Source organism: Acipenser ruthenus, chromosome 52, assembly GCF_902713425.1.
Source record: "Acipenser ruthenus chromosome 52, fAciRut3.2 maternal haplotype, whole genome shotgun sequence".
NCBI classification, from domain to species: Eukaryota; Metazoa; Chordata; class Actinopteri; order Acipenseriformes; family Acipenseridae; genus Acipenser; species Acipenser ruthenus.
The window spans coordinates 4,357,494-4,380,203 of NC_081240.1; the positions used below are offsets into that span (position 1 = coordinate 4,357,494).

General features: G+C 37.5%; 1 long non-coding RNA gene across 1 annotated transcript; it reads left to right on the top strand.

Moving 5' to 3' along the window:
- Positions 1-4,237: 4,237 nt before the first annotated feature.
- Positions 4,238-7,664, top strand: LOC131723014 (uncharacterized). The gene is made up of 4 exons (XR_009320106.1): positions 4,238-4,324; positions 4,453-4,563; positions 6,567-6,683; positions 7,162-7,664. It is a non-coding gene; the product is annotated as an uncharacterized LOC131723014 (long non-coding RNA).
- Positions 7,665-22,710: the final 15,046 nt, after the last annotated feature.

Here is a 22,710-nt window from a genome sequence, read left to right on the forward strand (position 1 = left end):
ATATAGCGAATATCGCACACCGAATAGTATTTTATGATTAGGGTTTCTGGTTTTTCGTGTTTTCCATGACTTTTCTACTCTCCTTTAAAAAAATAAATTGATCTCTGATGAGCCATTTGTGTATCTCAAATACTGAGAAATGTATGAATAGCAAAATTGGTTTAATTTACAGGTTTATGCTTTGAAACAACTACATTCTCTTTTAAAATCGGCCAAGCATTAATTGCTCATTTACAAGCAGAACATGCAAACGATATTGCAACATTTAAATAAGCAAAAATCGTTATTACAGCTATAATGAAAAATGAAGTATTTTATGTTGGACACACTTTACAATCAGTATGTGTATTTACATTAATAAAGATTAGTCACTTCTGCTTTTAAATGAAAAGGTAAGACTTAGCCTACAATTTAAAAGCCCATTTAGCTGTTTCACAGAAAAACCCAGTAAATTAAATCAATTTTACTATTGACACGTTTCTCAGTTATGATTGAGATACACAAATGTACGGAAAAGCCCTAGGGCCATGCAAGAAAAAAAATAAAAACTGGAAAGTTTGTGTTTAAATCACAAAATGTTGCCTTTAAAAACATGATATTCTGACTTTAAAAACATGAAATTTCAACATTCCACATACCAGCAGGGTCTGGGGAAAGGCCAGAGGAGGCGAAACTCAGAACTCTTGCTGACAGAACGGCTGCCTGAAGCCTCAAATTCACTACCGCCGGGTTTTAATAAAGTCTAAAAACTGTCTTTTCTAGTGTAAATTCATTTTCCCACATATATTATAGAATCATATCTGTTTGAAAAGCAGCTGAAGTTTGGAGTAAGCATGTTTTACACAAGATTGATCAATAATTACTCTACCTTTCTCTTTAGGCAATATGCATTTTTTAATTAAGGCTGTTTTATCAATAAAGTAAAGTGCGTCTTGCCCCATTGATAATTTGTATATTGCATAGACAAATGTCTCTGCAAAAATACATAAGTTTGAAGCAATGCAAATTACGTATTTTTCTATTAAGTATTATAATGACATCACCAAATAGCCATTCGAGGTGTCATTCCTATATGAAGAACAGATTAATGAATAAAAAACAAGTAATTACATTTTTTTATATATATATATATATATATATATATATATATATAGTGTGCGAACATATATAGGATATCTTAGAAACAAATAAATAATATTTTGGGGCTATGCGTTTTACACACGTGTACCCAACATGAAAATGCTCAAACTATTTTATACATAAATTAAGGGTGCTTACAACCTAATTTGAATGAAAGTTCCCCTAGTTGGTGACGTTTTTTTCTGTAGCATGGCATGAAAGGGCAGCTACATGAGGCACACATATCTAGAAGGGGAGGGTGAAAGCCGCACCAAGACAAAAAACGGACGGGGCACAAAAAAAGCAATGCAAAACGTCTTGAAAAATCTCTAGTCTACACATTAAAAATAATAATCATTATTATGAGTTTTCATTCTTTAATTGTACGGTGGGCCTATAGTCTGTAAGACATTTCCCGTTAATTTAGTGCAATGCTGGTGAAGGTTTGTCTTTGTCCGTGTGCATTGCTATTAATTAAAAAATAGGAAAACAAGCAATTACAATGTGTCATTATTTACCTGGGTTATGGATTGCACTAATAGTTTGACAATATGCTGTTTACGCACATGCACTAATGATCCGCAAATGCAATGTCTTTTTTGCGTAGTTTACGAATCCACCCGATTTGACTGTAATCAAGTGTAAATAAATTGTGACATTCAATGCTTTAATCACCTATGGAGCCCATATGTGGCTCATGGGGGACCACATAAACTATTCAAATGCATCATATGTGTCTTGATTGTGCCTATTGAATGCACTGATTACAGTCAAATCGGGTGGCGAATCTCAGCTATATTTTCTAAGAGATATAAGTCCATACAATATGATACACTTGGCATTATCCTGAGGCAATGCGTTCTTTATATAGAAAAGTCAGCCTTAATGGAGTACTACTATATACGGCTGTTGCTGGCTTGTTTTTATTATTGGATACTGGATAATGGATACCTTGGAGCAATACGTTCTTCATATAGGAATTACACCTTTAATGAAGCACTATAGACACCTTTGGTGATGTCATTATAATACTTAATAGAAATACATAATTTGCATTGCTCCAAACTTTTGTATTTTTTTCAAAGAAACATTTGTCTACAGTATGTAGTATAAATCTTATCAAAGGGGCAAGACGTTTTTTATTGATAAAACAGCCTTAATTAAAAACTGTATATTGCCTAAAGAGAAACTTAGATTAATTATTGATCAATCCTGTGTAAAACATGTGTACTCCAAACAGATATGATTCTATAATATATGTGGGAAAATAAATTTTCTTTATTAAAATGAATTTCTTTATTGAAATTAATTTGTGGCTTCAGGCAGCAATGCTATCAGCAAGAGCTGATAGCATTGAAGCAGTATGGAGTAGTGGTTAGGGTGGTTAGGGCTCTGGACTCTTGACCGGAGGGTCGTAGGTTCAATCCCCAGTGGGGGTCACTGCTGTTGTACCCTTGAGCAAGGTACGTTACCTAGATTGCTCCAGTAAAAACCCAACTGTATAAATGGGGAATTGCATGTAAAAATAATGTGATATCTGTATAATGTGATATCTTGTAACAATTGTAAGTCGCCCTGGATAAGGGCGTCTGCTAAGAAATAAATAATAATAATAAAAAAAAGAGCTCCGAGTTCCGCTTCCTCCGGCTTTTTCCGTGACCCAGCTGGTTAGAATGTCGAATTTCTTTTTTTAAATAAATAAATAAAAACTAGAAATTTTGTCTTTAAAACTCAAAATGTTGACTTTGAAAGTCGAAATTTCGAGTTTTGAAGACGAAATTTCTTGTTTTTTTTTAAAAAAAATTTCTCGCATGGCCCTGGGGCTCTTCTGTACAAATGACTTAACAGGTATCATTTTAATTCTTAAATGAGAGTATAAAAGTCAGACATCGAAAATAAGAAACCCTATTTTATTACTGGGTCCTACCTCCGGGATCAGTTTCCCAAATATCCCAGCATTGATCACAATCGATGAAAAACAGAGGTGCAACATCATAACACTAGATCATAGATCACATTTCCATTCTTTATTAAGTATTATTGAAAAAGAACAAAGGTCGGCCAGACCTCCTTCAGCAGACTGTAGTGAACAGACACAGCCCGCAACACTAAGTGTATTAATACCTGACCTCAATTTGTTAATTAATGACACAATCATTGAAAATATATATATATATTTACCTTTACTGTATTATCACACATTTCAATAGTTCCTTACTTAAAACTTGATTTGATTATTTTTAAGTGATATGAAAATAAAAAAACAAAGAATGTAAATTGGATCCACAATCTATTATTATGGTGTTGCAGCATTATATTTTAAACATGTTGCTGACATCATGGATTGTAAGTCAACTGGGTAATAATTTACATATGATATGTGAATTAAAAAAAAAAAATCTAAACAATTGGGACTATGTTGAAAAAAAAACTTGCTGCTATACGGACGACACAGGATTTCTGTAACACTGCAGGGGGTTCTGATTCACTTTAATACCTAAGCAATCTTTTTAATGTTAGTATTTATTGTAATATATAACCAGCACAGTCTTTGTTTGGCACCAATACAAAATACAAATAAAACCAGTTTCTTTTTCCTTGTTTCAGGCTGTTCAAATTCTGCTTGGAATGGTACATCTAGTGTGTTGTATTTTACTGTACCAACATGCCCACACGATTGGAAGTGTAATGTTGACTTTGCTTAGCATTGTGGTAAGCAGAGTTTTGGAATGTTGTGTAGATTTAAAAATAGTAATTGACATTTGGATTTCTCTACACAGATGACAGTGCACACAGACATTTTGTCCATTCAGGACATGTAAACATTGACACATGGGACTCTCAGCAAGTCCCATTACTAAACAAGCACATTCAGAAATCTGATCATGCAAATTGTGTAATGAGATATGGGAATCAGGGTGGGTTGATTGATCAGGTTCTTTGTGATGTGATTCCAGGACCTGGGCTACTCATTTCAAACCCTGCTCCCACTGGATTTCTGAGTCCTGTAAACTCTGGGGTTGACCTCAGGCACAGTATAAACACAGCAGTGAGGTTCAAAAGTGGACCAGAGCAGGCTCTGTAGTCTTAAATAGCTTACTTGTTAAAGTTAATTAATAGGGTCCAATATCCCTGATCTCTTTTTCAGTTCATTATTTCTGGACTTCTGACGGTTGCAGCAGCAAGTACTCCAGTCATGAGTTTAGTAAGTATTTATCAATGTATTGAAACATTATAAAAAGCACAATTCTTACTGATGCTGACTCCTGACAGGAGCCCAGCATCTTTGAATGATATCCAATCATTATTATTATTATTATTATTTTTGCCTAGATGAAGTTCTCTTTTGCCTTGAACATTATCAGTTCTCTTTGGGGAGCAGTTGCATTTTGTCTCAGTATAATACTTACTGCCAGTTCATTCAACCCACCCCCTTTGGAAAAGGTGAGTGCCAACTATTTCATTTGTATGTTTCATTGTATTTACAAGCTAAACTTTTTAAAGAATATTTTGTGGCTAGTTCCCATACGAAAAGAAGATAATCGGTAACAACAAAAAAAGTGGTAACATTTTGCATGGTGTCTCTAATTACTGTGTATTTACATTGTAGTTACTTGGTGCACTTACACATAATTACAATTGTAGTATGCATAGTTACAATGTACTAAACGTGTAAATCTTGTTGCATGACATATATAGATGTTATTTATACTTAAATATATATATATATATATATATATATATATATATATATATATATATATATATATATATATACTTATGTTGGAATAATAATAATAATAATAATAATAATAATAATAATAATAATAATAATAAACTATTCCTACCTGTATGTTTGAGAACATGTTTGATGATCAAAAGTTTACTTTGAAAGCTCTTTCTCCCTCAGCAACAGTCACAGGCAGTGTGCAAAAGATCCTAATGGCAATGCATATTTTCCCCAAAACAGTCTGCAGTTTAATTTTGTAGATTGCATTCAGTGGGTCAACGACCTTTCTCTTTGTGGGAGCATGTTGTTTTTCTCTTTATTTACATCACTTACAAAATTCCTGCTTCTCAGCTTTCGCGAGCCGGATTTATGATGATACTTTTTTTTTTAATCATCAGCCTACAATCACACTTAAGTTTTATGCACTGAGCACAAGCATAATGCATACTAAGAATCCGTTTGCTGCGGAATAACGCATGAAAAAACAGATTTTCAATGCTGTGGGAGAATTTTTTGTTTTACACTTGGGCCCGGGCAAAAGACATGCAAGGCGTTTTTTGTTTGTTTGATAACCAAATCAATACACTTATCATATATAATCACCAATACAGACACATTTACGTAAATATACTTGTTCAATAACACTGCTTCTAGTGTACAGACGGTGAGGTGGAACAAGGCGCGGTGTCAGTGTCACATTCATGCTGAAACGTAGTTGCAGTTTACTTCAGTATCCAATGCATTGTTACGAGCTGCTTAAACATGCAGAAAACGATACAAAATCAGCCCTAAGATCGGGTCAAGGAGTTTGGCAATAGCCATCCAGATAACAAAGACTAACTCGGAGATAAATTGGTATGAATACTATTTATAGTTGTTTTTATTTGATTTTTTATTATTACAACACAGACATATTTGTAATGTTAAAGTAAAATGGTAAGTTTGTTTATATTAGTGATTGCTGGCACTGGGGAGCTTGTAACTTTCTTAGAATTTAAGAGTACCAATAAATGCTTCCTGTGTTAACTGTTATTCAATAGTACTGTTTGTTTATCTTATAATGTGACGGTGGAGGGGGAAGCTAGGATCCCCGGTGATGATTGTAAGTGAGGCCTGTCTCGCGCTCACGAGCAAGCCGTTTCAAGCAAACCATTTCACAGCCAAGGGAAGGGGGTGATTTGAATGCAAAAATTATTGGTGTAGAGTAAGAAAATATTTCCAGGACATAAGGAAATGTGTTTTGACAATACAATTAAAACAATAAATAGAGCCGGGACAACTGTCAGGGTTGTCTCCCCCTGACGACGGCCCTGTAAGTACATCATTGTATCAAAAAAGGTTTAGGTTTAGGTTTAGTTAGGGATAGGGTTAGGGTGAGGATTAGGGTTATATCATGCAAAAAAATTTGCATGTTAAATACATTATAACTATGCATAATAACATTGCAATGATGTGTAAGTACACATGTATTTACTAAGTAACCACTATGTAAACACACAGTGATTAAAAACACTCAATGTAAAGTGTTATCAGAAAAGCACAACATAGCATTGTTAGCATTAGAAATAGTTAATGTTCCCTGGACCCCTTCTTTACCAGTCAGATGACTCTCTCTGTTTTTAAATATTCCACTGCCTAAAGATGTGTGTGTGTGTGTGTGTGTGTGTGTGTGTGTGTGTGTGTGTGTGTGTGTGTGTGTGTGTGTATTTGTTTCCAGACAATCAAAGGGATAGAAGCATTGATTATAATTTTCCATGTCTTGGAGCTGGTTGTCAGTGGATTGACATGGCGTTTTGAAAGCAAGGCTTTGTTCCGTGACTCTTTCAATGTCCTGGTATGGTATTTTAACAATCTATCAATACATCTATTACTGACAAAATGATTTGTAAATCCCAATTTAAAGACATGTTTATACATTGTAAAAAAAAAAAGAAATGTTTCCACTAATATTAGCTGCCACCAAAACATGAAACATTGACTTTATCCAGGGATATGTTTCCCAGTCCATTTCTATAGCTGGCTTTGGTACCCACCGTATTCTAATTGTTACAAGATTCTCTATATTTGTAATGAGATTCTCTATTCCATTTGTTAAGAGAGTTTCTATTCTATTTGTTATGAGATTCTCTATTCTATTTGTAATGAGATTTCTATTGTGTTTGTTATGAAATTCTCTATTCTATTTGTAATAAGATTCTCTATTCTATTTGTTATGAGATTCTCTATTCTATTTGTTATGAGATTCTGTTTCACGTGTTCTAGATGTGTGTCATGCTGACCTGACGTTCCTTGTTTATATTGTTGGTTTTCAGCCTGTGATTTACCTGGAACAGGACGCTTGAATGTACTGCAGGACCCAAAGCAACTGAAGCAACAGTGTGTGTGTGTGTGTGTGTGTCTGTTCATCAGAATATATTTTAAAAATAAATCCACAACAACTGACATTTTTCCTTCCATTGTAAAAAGAGTAATTAACTTTAAAAACAAAACAAACACACTTAAAATATAATCATCAGATTCCCTTATTGCTTTTAGGACCCCTCCTGTGCCAAGCATCTTTTACAGCTTCAATTAAAAATAAAAATTACCATGTGTCAGAGTATCGGTTGTAATGAAGCTCTGGCTGTAGCATAGTCTACCTACTTAATAGGTAATATTTGTAAGGATAATTTTCATACCTCCACCCAATTAGTGGGTAGTTACCAGACTTAGTTATTGGTTATTCCAATTGTGCCGTGTAACTTTTATTGCATTATTACAGCTTTACATGGTAAAGCCCGTTTTGTATATAACTTGGCTCCTATGTAGATATCTTTTTATAGCCTTAGTTTTTACCTTGATTTTTGTACATGTGAAGGGAGGACAGGTTTGTCATTTAGCGGTCTTTGGTTCACGTTGATCAGGGTCTTCAAGAACTTGTGATCATGGCAACTCAGGGTGAAGTGTGCATGGGCAGCTGGTGTGAGGTGTTGTGGTGGCTAGTCCGTCACATTTACCCAGTGGTCTATAAGGTTAAAGTAATGTGTTTCTTGTAAACTTTGCAGGGTGCTCTGTAACTCTTCAATAGTGACTGTAAAAAGCCACATTCATGATTTCTGTACATTTTGCAGCCAGACTGTGAGGAGTGTGCTTTGTATACAGATACTGATACAAATCAATAATGTGTTGTAAACTGGAATTGACAATAAAGAAATGTCTGTGTGTCCTTTTAAAAACAAACATTGTGAGCCATTGATAAGTGTGTTATTCCTGCATTATTATTTCACATATATAACAAAAATGCAATAAATAGTGTTTGACACAAAACCAGACATTGGTTGTTATGATGTTCTGCGGTATTAATAATTCTACAATGTTTGTGTGGAATTGTTCATGATTGATGCAAGTAGAGGTGCAACACCATATTAATAGATCATAGATCAAATTCCCCCTCTTTATTATTTATTATTTATAAGAACAAAGTTCAAAACAGAGCAACGTTTCGGCCAGATGGCTTTTATCAAGCTGTAGTGAATAGACACAGCCTTCATCAAGCTGTAGTGAATAGACACAGCCTTCATCAAGCTGCAGTGAAGAGACATAGCCTTCATCAAGCTGTAGTGAAGAGACACAGCCTTCATCAAGCTGTAGTGAAGAGACACAGCCTTCATCAAGCTGTAGTGAAGAGACACAGCCTTCATCAAGCTGTAGTGAAGAGACACAGCCTTCATCAAGCTGTAGTGAATAGATACAGCCTTCATCAAGCTGTAGTGAAGAGACACAGCCTTCATCAAGCTGTAGTGAATAGACACAGCCTTCATCAAGCTGTAGTGAAGAGACACAGTCTTCATCAAGCTGTAGTGAAGAGACACAGTCTTCATCAAGCTGTAGTGAAGAGACACAGTCTTCATCAAGCTGTAGTGAAGAGACACAGCCTTCATCAAGCTGTAGTGAATAGACACAGCCTTCATCAAGCTGTAGTGAAGAGACACAGTCTTCATCAAGCTGTAGTGAAGAGACACAGCCTTCATCAAGCTGTAGTGAATAGACACAGCCTTCATCAAGCTGTAGTGAAGAGACACAGTCTTCATCAAGCTGTAGTGGAGACACAGTCTTCATCAAGCTGCAGTGAAGAGACACAGCCTTCATCAAGCTGTAGTGAATAGACACAGCCTTCATCAAGCTGTAGTGAAGAGACAGAGCCTTCATCAAGCTGTAGTGAATAGACACAGCCTTCATCAAGCTGTAGTGAATAGACACAGCCTTCATCAAGCTGTAGTGAAGAGACAGAGCCTTCATCAAGCTGTAGTGAATAGACACAGCCTTCATCAACCCGTAGTGAATAGACACAGCCTTCATCAAGCTGTAATGAAGACAGCCCTCACCATTAAATACATTAACACATGAGCTCAATGAGTTAATTAGTGATTCAATCTTTCAAAATTAACGATTCAAATAGTCATCATGATGTTTGCAAACAATACTATTAAGATACAATACAGATATTTGAAAACATGTATATTTATTTTACTTTATAATCATACATTTCAATATTACCTTATTCAAAATGTAATTTAATTCTATTTTCCAAATATATTCAACAATATTCAAGGCTGCACATACCCAAATACATCCTGTGGTTAAAGAATGAAATCATTGCATTTCCAAGCACAAGTATCCAATACACCAATACACACATTACACCAGCAGGGCTTCCACAACTTCACACAAAGATTCTGTAAGGGGACAGCACAGAAATGAAGAAACTTAATCTTCTATTGTACTAATTAGTGAGTGTGTAGTGTACCTTATAAAAGCTAAAATTACTGCACAGTAATGTTACAGTTTCTACATGCGTTTCTGATACAATTGTGTACTTACATATATCATGCAAAAAGATTTACACATTAATTACATTGTAACTATGCATAATAACATTGTAATGATGTGTAGGTACACATGCATTTTGCTAAGTAACTACTATGTAAATACACAGTAATTAGAAGCAATTAATTTAAAGTGTTACCCCATTCAATGCAATAACTCCTTTATAAGAAAAACATTACTATGCTCTACAGATCATAGAGATGCATCAGCAGCAGACTTATTAAACATGTAGAAATACAATTCGTGTTTGTGTTTTATGTTTAGCTGAATAACATTCTCTGTCCTTCATCAAGATGTGTAGTGTGTGTCAGTGGGCATCCCTGGTCTGTTTACCAAAACTAAAAAAACAAAAGTGGAAATGAGAAACAGTAGAAAACCGCAGGTTCTTTTTCCCTGAGATTACTGTGCATACTGCACTCATACCCAATGAGGGACACACACAATAAGAACAGGACACTCGGACAGGATCACTGGCATCTGCTGTGGACTGCCAGTGCTGACACAAAGGTGAATAAGCTGGGTCAGGAGTGATTGTTTTCTAGGAGATTCTCTATGAAAAGCATTGACATTCTCTACTATGGCCAACAGATGTCACTCTTGTGTTATTTACAAATAGAAATCAGTTTCTACTGCATCAGCAGGTGAGAGCAGAAGCTCAAAGTAAATACTTACTCATAATTACAATCTTATTATGCATAGCTACAATGTTTTTAATGTATACTTTTTTGCATGATATAACACTAATCAAACTGTAACAGGGGAGATCTGGACTGACTATCTGGCACATGTGTGGTACTGCAGGAAGAGGGCAGCAGACTTGTAGGATCCGCCTGTCAATCATGGCGATGACACTAAAAAGGTGGGGAAGAGGGTGTGTGGGCTTTCCCTCTCTCTGAGTGGCTGAGAGGCACGCCGTGGGAGGACAGCTTGCCTCTCCCACCTCCACCAGCAGAGGGTGAATACCTGCTGGTTCCGCCTCAGCCGCCGTGGGAGGACTGCTTGCCCATCCCACCTCCACCAGCAGAGGGTGAATACCTGCTGGTTCCACCTCCACCGTCATGGGAAGGACTGCTCCCGCCCTGCCTCGCACCGCCCAAGGATGCCTGCCTCGCACCGCCCAAGGATGTCTGCCATGCATCGCCTGGGGCTGCCTGTGGCTTCGCATCGCCTGGGGCTGCCTGTGGCTCCGCATCGCCTGGAGAGCCACCAGTTATATGGTACGAGGGAGAAGTGGAGCTCCTGCTGCCGCCTCCATGGCCAGGAGCTCCCCTCCCGAGTTCGCCTCCCGAGGGTCCGCTGCCGTCACCTCCCGAGGGTCCGCAGCTGCCATCGCCTCCCGAGGGTCCGCTGCTGCTGCTGCCTTCGCCTGCTGAGGGCCGGCAGCTGTTGCCGTCTCCTCCCGAGGGTCCTGCTTTGCCTGGGGTCGCAACCAGTTCTGTCATGCGGCACGAAATACTGTGGCTGGAGCCCCATGAAGGGGAGCTGCCAGCCACGAAGAAGGGGGGGGAGGTCAGGAGACCAGCTTCCCCAGCCGCACTTTCACGGCAGGAAATACTGTGGCTGGAGCCCCTTGAAGGGCAGCTGCCGGCCACGAAGACGGGGGGTGGAGGTCAGGAGACCAACTCCCCCGCAGCAATTTCGCTGCAGGAGAATGGGTGGCCGGAGCCCCACGGAGGGGACCTGCCGGCCATGAAGAAGGGAGGGGAGGTCTGGAGACCACCCCCAAAATGTCCTTGGCCGTAGGAGCCGGCCTGTGCGTAGTCCAGGGGGATGCTACGGCTGTTTGGGTGGGAGGAGGACATCCCACTGTGGCCGCCACCTTTGGTCCGTTGCTGCCCCTGTTCCTGGGCCGGGACTGCTAGCCGGGACTTTGGGGACTAAGAGGGGAGGTGACCGAAAAGGCCATGTGTGCTGCGCACAAGGGGGGGCATGTGTGGCGGAGTGTCCCGCCCCTATATATTTATTTATTATTATTTGTATTTTTGTTTGCGGCGCAGTTCAAAGCGCGGCATCTTTTGTTATTGTTTTTGTATATTTTAAAAACCTTGTGAGGATGCGTGGCTGATCAGCTACTGATTATTTAATTAGCTGACAGTCACGCATCCTTACTAAACTCGTGCAGACTGTGTCCGATGGGTAATAAGATAATTAACAGCTAGTTAACCCCTCGGCCAGAGTATAAGAACCTCCAGCTGTCCGTGCTGTGGGGTTGAGTGTACAGAGGAGAGTACAGGGAGCGGAAAGAGCGAGGCGAATAAGAGAAACAACTGCTAAGTATCTGCTTATTTGTTTATTTTTATTTGTTTGGCCAACGTGCCCTTTTGTTTTGTTGTGTTTTGTTGTTTAAATATTTTGGTTTATTGATTTAATAAAATCAGCTGAACGCCGTTGCGTTCAGTTTCACCCGCCCATCCATTGTTTTGGTGTCTGTACTTCCTGGTCCGTGACGTCACCACACCTCACCACTGCAAGCCATCCTGCCACACTTGCAGATTCTTTGTTTTCTCTGATTGATCTCATCACACTTTATGTACTGTACACAAGCACCCCCCATCACAATAATCCCCAAAATAACTAGTAAATAAATACTAATAAATAATGACATCTTGCAGGGTTGCAATCCGGTCTAAGTGGTCTCTACTTCATTCTGTACATGAATCACCACCCCATCCCAAGTGATAATAGTACAGTAGAGGAGTCCCGTTTGAACTACATAGTGTGTTCTAGTTGATACATTGTTTGGGTGTATCTCTTGTATAACCACACACACAGCTTACACATTACAACAATAATTACACACAGGAAATGGTGTTGCTATCTGTTGTGATGACATGTACAACATGTATGGGCTGGTTTCACAAACACTACGTTTCATCAGGTTTATTCCACAGCAACTCATTAGCCTTACTCTTAGACTGCCTTACTTTACTATTACTGTTAAGTGGTCCAACATTATTGCCAATCAGGTTTTGTGAAATCAGCTAGACGCTTATTTTTGTTTTTTAAACAATCCATTTAAGCTCCTTTATTCAGTATTGTTTCCATCACTAACCACTAGGGGGCAGTGACTTGTCATGGTTCTGTTGAACTCCCACCAATGAAGTAATTTCAAGAAGGCGCTTGTCCACCAATGTTAAGACCTTTAATAGTGTATGTGAGGCTCATTTGGTGCATTATTGTCACTACAAGGACAGTAAGTATAATGCTAGGGAGTGTACTCTATACATTATTGTAACATTTGATGTAGTTTATAGTGTAATGATTATGCAGTATAGATTTATTTCTGCATGTCTTGTAAAAGGGGTTGTATTTGATCATTTGGGTAAATTGAGTGGTATCGAAATTTAACAAATGTTCTGGGACAATGGGATGTACAAAATGTACTGCATAGTAAGAGTGTGACACAGTCAGACTGTACCCCCATTTTTCCACTAGTAAAAGTTACTGAACTCTGTTCTTATCTGTCTGGCTCTTACTGTCTACATTCTCATCTCCCTGTTCTGGGAGTGGCAGGGTTTGCTATATCCTCTACCATGGCTCTTACTGTCTGTGTTCTCATCTCCCTGTTCTGGGAGTGGCAGGGTTTGCTATATCCTCGGGTGTTCTGTGTGTAGCCGCTATGTTGTGTAATAGAAAGTATTCTGAGGAGAGTATTACAGCACACCTCAATGGTAAACACATCTAAAACACAAGTACTTCATTACAATTCTCCTCTGCTTCACTGGAATTCTCCTCAGCCTCACTTTGACACACAATACAATGGCTGCAGACTAGGGGTTTTAATCTTGACATTGGGCCGATTTACATGAGTGTTTTCTGTTTCTCGATGTACGACTCGCAAAATAAACATGGACTTGGTACTTACATGGCATTTACATGTAAAGCCTCTCGTTTTCCTCGGAACGCCTACTTTTCCTCGATCGCTATGCAAATGAAGGAAAGTGGGAGGGGGTTCAGATTTAAATTAGCCATGCTGACGGCCCACTTAGATTCTCGTACTGTTAACCGTGAAAGCCTCCAAAATACTGTTTACATGAGCAGAGACAAGTTTCACGAGAGAGAATCCAAGTGTCATCGTGTTTGACGTAAATGGTTATTAAAGATCTGATTTGCTAATGGATAGTGCCTGTTTTTTTAATACTTTGTTTTAGTGTTGTTGTCCACACTGCTTTTCACACATCATGTGGGGGGGGGGATCTTTATTAATAATAAACTGGGCCAAATCTGTATGGGCTGCCTTGTGTAAAAATAAAAGCGTTAATTCTTAGACACATTCAGTAGTTACAATGTATATCAATGTTGTGAGCATCAGCAGTTTACTCTGGGCCTCCATGGGTGTTTTCTGCTGTTGTGCAGCTTTGACTGTTGTTGATGCAGCTTGACCGTTTAGCGGTCTTTGGTTCGCGTTGATCAGGGTCTTCAAGAACTTGTGATCATGGCAACTCAGGGTGAACTGTGCATGGGCAGCTGATGTGAGGTGTTGTGTTGGCTAGTCCATCACATTTACCCAACAGGGGGGGCGCGCTCCCTAGGGTGGAAGCAAAGCAATCCAAGGGGGGGGAGGGGGGGCGTGAGAAGCATCCAAAAAAAAAGTATAACTTTTTAATATATTTATATCAATAGAAAGGCAATTAAAAATCCTTTCAATTGATGTAAGGCATGGCAGGGTTAGATAAACAATGCACGACTGAGACGTGAAAAATGCAAAGAGTAGAAGTATGCAAAAGACTTTTGCACAGCATGTGTATATATATATATATATATATATATATATATATATTCAAAATTTCTCAAAAACACAATTATAGGAAAAATCTTTTGTAGCAAAAGTTTTGCTTTTGTGGATGAGGAAAAAAAGTTACCCTGACAAGTCAAATGCAATTAATATGTAGCTGAGGCACCTTTAGCAATAATAACCTCTTTTAAACAATAATAACCTCTTTTTTTTAGGATATTTGTCAATGAGCTTTTGGCATGGTTCCTTAGTCATTTTTGTTCCAGTTCATTCAAATTACGCAGACTTCTCTTGTGCACAACCTTCTTCAACTCATACCAAAGATTCTCAATCGGATTTTGATCAGGACTTTGACTAGACCATTCCAAAACCTTGATTTTATTCTTCTTTAACCATTCTGAAGTAGATTTTGATGTGCTTTGGCTCATTGTCGTGTTGGAACGTCCAGTTGCACTTTAAACCAAGTTTTGGAGCGAAGGGTTTCAGATGATTGCCCAGTATCTTTTGGTATGCTATGGAATCCATTTTACCATGTATTGGAACTAAATTTCCTGTGCCATTAGCGGAAAAACAGCTCCATAGAAAGATATTGCCACCTCCATGCTTGACAGTAGGTATGGTGTTCTTTTCTTTGTAGGCCTCATCAGACTTTTTCCAAACACAACGACTATCAGCATGACCAAATAGCTTGATTTTTGTTTCATCAATGTTATTTACCAATGTATTAAGTGTTATAAATGTTGTTTGATACACTATACTTACAGGGCAATGATACATCTTGTGAGTGTGTTGAACACTCATTCATCTTACCAAAGCGTAGTTAAAAATCTGGTGAATTAACTGTACCAATATGACTCCATCTCTATGAAAGTCAATGGAGTTAATTCATAAATATTCATACCCTTTGGTATATTATAAGAATTTACACATAAGAATTTACACATAAGGAGACTGTGTGGTCCAGTGGTTAAAGAAAAGGGCTTGTAACCAGGAGGTCCCCGGTTCAAATCCCACCTCAGCCACTGACTCATTGTGTGACCATGAGCAAGTCACTTAACCTCCTTGTGCTCCGTCTTTCGGGTGAGACATAGTTGTAAGTGACTCTGCAGCTGATGCATAGTTCACACACCCTAGTCTCTGTAAGTCGCCTTGGATAAAGGCGTCTGCTAAATAAACAAACAAACAAAAAAAAAATAACAAAACACAACTAAAAGCTAGCCAGTTCCCAGCTTGTCTGAGTCCAGTTTCAGCTTTGACTGATCAGGAATGTAGGAGTCATGACACACATTGGTGATCAGATTACTGGCATGACAAACTACCTGCACAGTCACAGAAGGGAACCCTTTTCTATTCATGTTGGTGTGTTCATTCAGCGCGGGAGCAGTGATGGCAACATGGGTGCAGTCTATTGCATGGAGGACATACTGTACACAAGCACAGTCAAATCAAAATAAGAAATACAACAAGGCAAAACCAAACACTGTTACAAAACAAAGCTAACAGAATAAGGCTGGCCTACAGGCTGCCGAGCGCTACCTCCACTAAAGGAGGGTCCCGCTCCAGGAACCTTCTCCCTGACACACACACAGATATACAGGGGTGGGATTAAAACCTCCTAAACTAATCCCTGCTCCTCAACACCAGGATCCCAGTTAACAGATGCAGGGGGCTCTAGTATTCAATAAATCAATGAATACCTGGCCACATTCCACACTTGTCCTAACCAGGGCTGGGATCCTAACTCCAGACCTGCCATATCTAGCACAAACTGAAAAATATGAACAAACTTTATTTATAAAGAAACAAAAAATTAGAACATATTATTTACATGTGCTTCGGTCCTGCCACCAACACCTGTGTATAAATATTGTTTCAGTCACAACGTAATTTTGCTTGCATCAATAAATAAGGCTACTCAAACACACCAGCTTCATACTGCTTTCATTGAAAATGGTCTCTGCACATTGCGAGAGAGACTCACTGGCACTACACAGCCATCGAGAAGAATGAGGAAGCAGAGATCCTCTGATGCTCAATGAGAATTGCTGATGGGGTTTTAAACAGAGCTGCGCTGTCTTGAACACCTTGGCAAAGCCCCAAACCACAGGAGCAGCCATGTCTGCTCAAAAATAGCCATAACAATGTGCTGTTGGGTTGATGGAAAGAGCAACATGAAAACGAAGATGGCATAAACTCAACAGGGACCATGTGGGAGCAGCAAGTCAAAGGTAAAAAAAGTGCAGAAGCAGAGTCTCTCAGGTTAAGATCCTTTGCAGTTTGACTTAAGATATAGAAATTGTGTTATACGTTTCATAATCCTTATAACAAGAAACATATCAGGTAATTATAAATCCTAAACATGGGTAAAAAAAGTAATGACACCATCATTAGTGATAAACTGTTGTTCAAAGCCGTGAAATTAAGCTCTGGTGTGTTTATCTTGTCCCCCAAAAACCCTTCTCTAAAATAAGTTCACTTGCAGCTGATGCATGAACGATACATTGAGGTTCTAAAGAAAATACAACTACCTGGTCTTTAGATGACGACAATGAGAGACTCTGAAGGACCAATACCATTTGTGTATTGCTCTTGATCTTTGGTTACCTTAATGGTCAAATTGTGATTGCACCATAATATACATGTGTAACGGAAACACTTGTTCAGTGAGAGAGGGTGCTGTCGTATGTGCATTGCTGTATTAATCTAATCGTTTTCACTGTCATGTTTAGTTGTGTTACAAATAGCAGAACTTCATACTGGTAGTTTCAGAAAGTAATTTGACAGCTTGCCAATATGCCTTGGGGTATTCATTCAATCATGCTGTGTAAGTATAATTTCTTTGATAGCTTTTATGTGTGTACTTTTGAAATGTTAATTTTCTTATTTGTAAAATGATTAATTTGTTTTTCAGTTTTTGCACTTGGAGACAGGTATGTGTGTCTCTGACACGTTCACATAATAAGATACAATGATTTAATGCTTGATTATATTAGGAATTAATAACATTTAGAGTGAAATTCACAAAGACATTTATTCAATCAATCAATCTTTATTTTATATAGCGCCTTTCACAGTGGACCACCATCACAAAGAGCTTTACAAGATGCAGTAACAACAAGAAAGCCATAATACTTTAAATACAGAGAAATGCATAATACACAGTATTATATACAGTATACTATATACAGTAAAAAAAAAATCTTGAAAGAATAAACACACACAATGAAGTTACTCAACCTGAAATAAACAACTCAGGCATTGAATTCTTAGATATTTTTATGTTATTTATTTCTAGTTTTCTCACAAATGGGTGTTTTCCTCTTTTCAGAAGGAAGTGGTGCAAAAGATTAGAGTTTAGAGTTCAGGGCTTTGTAAATTGCACCCTTGTGTTTTTCTTCCAAATAACATCACTGTTACTATTCCTAAATGCTTTGCCTTGGGCCCATTTTAAATAGCTACATGCAATAAACATGTGTTTATAAAATGAATGAAATGTATTAACATTTGTAAAGATGGCTTTTTTCAAACTGATAAATCTGTTTTTAAGTGGCTCTAGTTTTAACCAGGTTTATAAATAGAGACACTTAATTAAAACCTTGTCTTGTACTGAATTCCTCAACATCTTCACTTTTATACACTTCTTACATAACATCTATAACAAACACACATAACCATTACCACACATAACCATGACAAAAAAACAAATGTATCTAAACTTTTCTCCTGGTTACATTTTACTGATAACTTTTATAATGCCTTTACTGAAAGAGAAAAAGTGGTATTTTCATAAAAACAAATGTTTTTTTTTAATTTTCTGCATGTTTTAAAACAGATTGGTATGCACTGAATGTCCAGTGTCTATAAAGAAGTTTAATCTCACTTCAATAAGTGTCCATATATCCATGTTCTTAATTGCTTAACAGATTATTCTTTGTCATGTTACTTACACATTTTGTAAATACATGTTTATAGAGCCACTCCGTACAGCGATGATTCAAATTGGGAAAACATCTGTAGTGGAAGGGGAGAAGGTTCAATTCAAATGTGTAATATCAGCTGTGCATGGAGAACAACCAGAGAACAAGGAGAGGAATTGGTTCCATTTATATAAAAACAGAGAGAAGATCAGAAAAAATGATGCTGGAGACTATACCTGCATGTATGGAAATGAGAATCCAGGAGATGTGAAACACATCAGCCATGGTTCTTCAGTTTATCTCAGTGTACAAGGTAAGTGCAGCCCCAAAACAATGATGAGATAGCTGGATGAAACTTTGTGAAGGAAATTAACTGGTTTTAATATAAACAATAGTAAAAACACATTTGAAAATGCTTGCTAAATCATTCAGCTAATGTTAATTCCAAGTATATATATATATATATATATATATATATATATATATATATTATATATATATAATGTTACGGTTCATGTGTAAAACCGGTAAATCTATAGATTGACCGGTAATTGTGTAGATTTACCAGCTCAGCGGTCAATGTATAAAACAACTAAGGAGATGGTATAAGATCTCTTTTACTTACTTCCACAATCACTGTCTGGCAATAACAATTCACAATATTAAATATTGTTTTGGAAGGAAATTGACGTAGGACACTGTAGGATTCTCACTGAAATGCAAAACATGTGTGCGCTTAGGTTATGCTTTTATCTAAATGAGTTAAACTGAATAATACTAAATCACACTTAGTAGAGGCATGAGTTTTGCTGAAGAGATGTAATTATTACCATGCCTAATGTTTGCCCTATTGATTTAAAATAATTGGGAAAGTGCTTTTTTTTCTACACAAAGTGAAAGACAAGGGGGATAAAAACTGCCCCCTTCATAAAACCGTAATAAAGCAAAGGATGCTTTATTAACACTTTATAACAGTTATTACGCATATATTATATAAGAACATAAGAACGTTTACAAACGAGAGGAGGCCATTCAGCCCATCTTGCTTGTTTGGTTGTTAGTAGTTTATTGATCCCAGAATCTCATCAAGCAGCTTCTTGAAGGATCCCAGGGTGTCAGCTTCAACAACATTACTGGGGAGTTGGTTCCAGACCCTCACAATTCTCTGTCTAAAAAAGTGCCTCCTATTTTCTGTTCTGAATGCCCCTTTATCTAATCTCCATTTGTGATTATATATTGATAAAACATTAATAAGTATCACCTTAATATACAGTAATGTGTTACCAACAAAATATTAATACATGGTCTCTGCTAAATACATGTATTATTATTATTTCATCATCATCATAATAATAATAATAATAATAATAATAATAATAATGATGATAATAATAATAATGCTGCAATAAGGGATGCAGTGAAGTTTAGAAAGATTAATCAAAAAATCCTAAGGCTGGAATTTAAGAAAAATAAACAATAAATTAGTTAATTTACCCAAGTACAGTACGTAAAATATCTTACAGAAATCTTTATTTATTTATTTATTTATTTATTTATTTATTTATTTATTGCCATTAAGCTCCCTGACGTTACTTTATTTCCAAATTCACCTCAAATGCTGTAGCATTATAACTACCATCTCCTTAGTTATTTTATACAGTGACCGCTGAGCAGGTTAATCTACAGATTTACCGATTTTACACATGAACCGTAACATTTGTAATTGTAATTTTGTGTGTGTATATCTATATATATATATATATATACATATACACACACACAAAAAAAAACTATTGACGGTAAGAGCTGACAATTCCGAAAAAGACAATCACCTGTTAAGCAGTGTGTGCTTTCCAGCACACACTGCTTAACAGGTACACGGATTTTCACAAAACCTGGAAAAGTTTCGCACCGTTATATTCATAGATGACTCCTTCAGAGATTTTTTTGGTAATTAATCTTGAAATTGTATTAATTATTTAAACTAAATTTCACACACACAATTATACAGAAATAGTTATTTCTGAGTTATTTAATATCAAATATAAAACTAGATATGGTGTTTTTAATATGGTACAAATTACGATCAAACCACTAATCTGAACAGTAAGAGTCGACTGTCTGTTCTTGTATATTTTGGCTGCACTCTGAAGGCACATTTTTAACACGTTATGCTGTATTTTCAGAGTCCACCTATCAGCTCACACTTCAGCTAGACAAACAGAGCGCAGTTGAAGGAATGGATGTATCATTTCAATGTATAATACCAGTTGAATTCAGAGATGCAACAGGACAAGAGGATTTTTTCCATCTATATAAAGATGGAAGCCTTGTCGATTCACAAAACGATCCCAAAGGCATATCAGCTGTCAAGTTTTCCATTAAAAATGTTAAGAGGAGTGATACTGGAAACTACACCTGTGTCTATGGAAAAGAGAAGCTTGTGAACTCAGCAAACAGCAAACAGAGTCACCCGGTCTACCTTCAAGTGACAGGTAAGGACTGAGCTGAATACTTTGTGACACGTGGGGTCGTGTATGTTAGTCTTTTTATAATATTTTTGTGTTCAGGTTTAGCCCATTTTTACATGTCTGTATTTATATTTGCCACAGTTTAGATCAAGTGAATAGACCTGATTCATGTATGTATTTATTGCTTTAATAATTGTTGAACATCTTCCTCATTAACACTTATTTCAATGTGTTTACCATCCTGCACCAGAGACCAACATTAAATACTGTAATAAAGCTACTATGGGGGATGCAAGTGAAAACAAATGTTTGTTTTTGTTTCTAGTATGTCTTCCATATTAAAATAAATACATAGATCTGAACCTGTCATTTAATATCTAGTTTGCTTCATGAAATACAAACTCAGTTGTAAAGTTAGAAATGAAAAGTTTTCATGCTGTCTTAAGTTTATGTTGAATAGCTGTTGGTCTGAATAATTAAAAAGAGGAACTTGCCATCTAAGTTACTAAATGTTGTTCCTTAAATTCCTACAGAATACATGCCAACACCAACTCAACCAAATAGAATGGGCAAGTGTGTCTTTGTTTTTGTTCTGAATTCTGTTTTCAGTAATCATATAAAATTGGTGATTTCAGTCTGTTTGATCAGGTTTGGTTCTATAATCAATCACACTGTCAGATGTTTTGGATTGGTTAGATGAGAGAAAGCTTTTTTGTGTTGTGTAAACACAGTTTATTTAAAATTAAAGGGAATGACTCCAAGTATCTGCACAGCCCTGCTATTTACATTGACCCCAATTGCTCTTGCTCTGAATTATTAAAATGCATTTAACTTATTAAAAAGCTAGCCATTGCTGTTTTGTTTCCGCAGAATATATGACCATTCAAACCACATCTAGCAAGAAAAAGTCAACAGGCAAGTGTGAATACGTTTTTTTTTTAAAACATTCTTTAAACTAAATAAAACCCCTTATTTTAAACTTGCTCAATCCTTGTACATGGTATTATGATTTTACTGATCAAACAAGGCAGTAAATGTGGTTTTACCAGTGTTTCACTAGGTGTGAGCTGGGGGTGTAAGGATAAGGCAGAAGAAGCAGAAAAGAGCAGTTAGTAGGACAGGGTGCTGGCTAGAATGGACTGGCCTTAGGATAGAGGAGTGGGCTGAAGCTTTGACTAGCTGCAGACTGGCGGGCCCGGACTTGGAATTTAGCTGCTTGGGACCTGAAATAGGGACAAAGCATGGAGGTTAGTATGGGACTACTATCATGTCTGCTGCTAATGGAAAAGGTGAACTCACATACAGAGATTCGGGTTTCACAACTCCAGTCAGTCATTCTCCTAATAGTGGAACTCCTTAACTCATAATCAAGACAGATTTCCAGTATGACGTCTCTCACCAGGTATTAATGCTTGTAGTATTTGAGAGGATGAGTGGACATATGACTAGATTGCTGAGGAAGTCAAGCGCCCCGTATTTTTTTGATTAGATTGGGATTAGCGTTAGCCTTGACTGCGGAAATGGCTGCCACGAGTATTGGAGGAATGCTGGAGCATTGGAAGATCTGGAGGAGGGTATTGCAGATTTAAACAGTGAACTAAAGCAACTTTTGCATGCTGCAGTAGTGAGCAGATCTGAAGAGGGCGCCAAGATCTGCTGTAGTGAGGAGCAATTAACAGTAGAGGGTGGGATCTGCTGAACAGTGCAGAGATCTGAGGAAGTAAATGATGGAGTGCTGTCAGAATTGTGCAGTGGCCCAGCTGTAGAGAGCAAAGATATGCTGAAGTGGTGATCTGTAATAGTGAATGGTGGACTGCCAGTGTGCAGTGGCCTGCTGTAGAGCGCAGAGATCTGCTGAATGTGGATATTGGT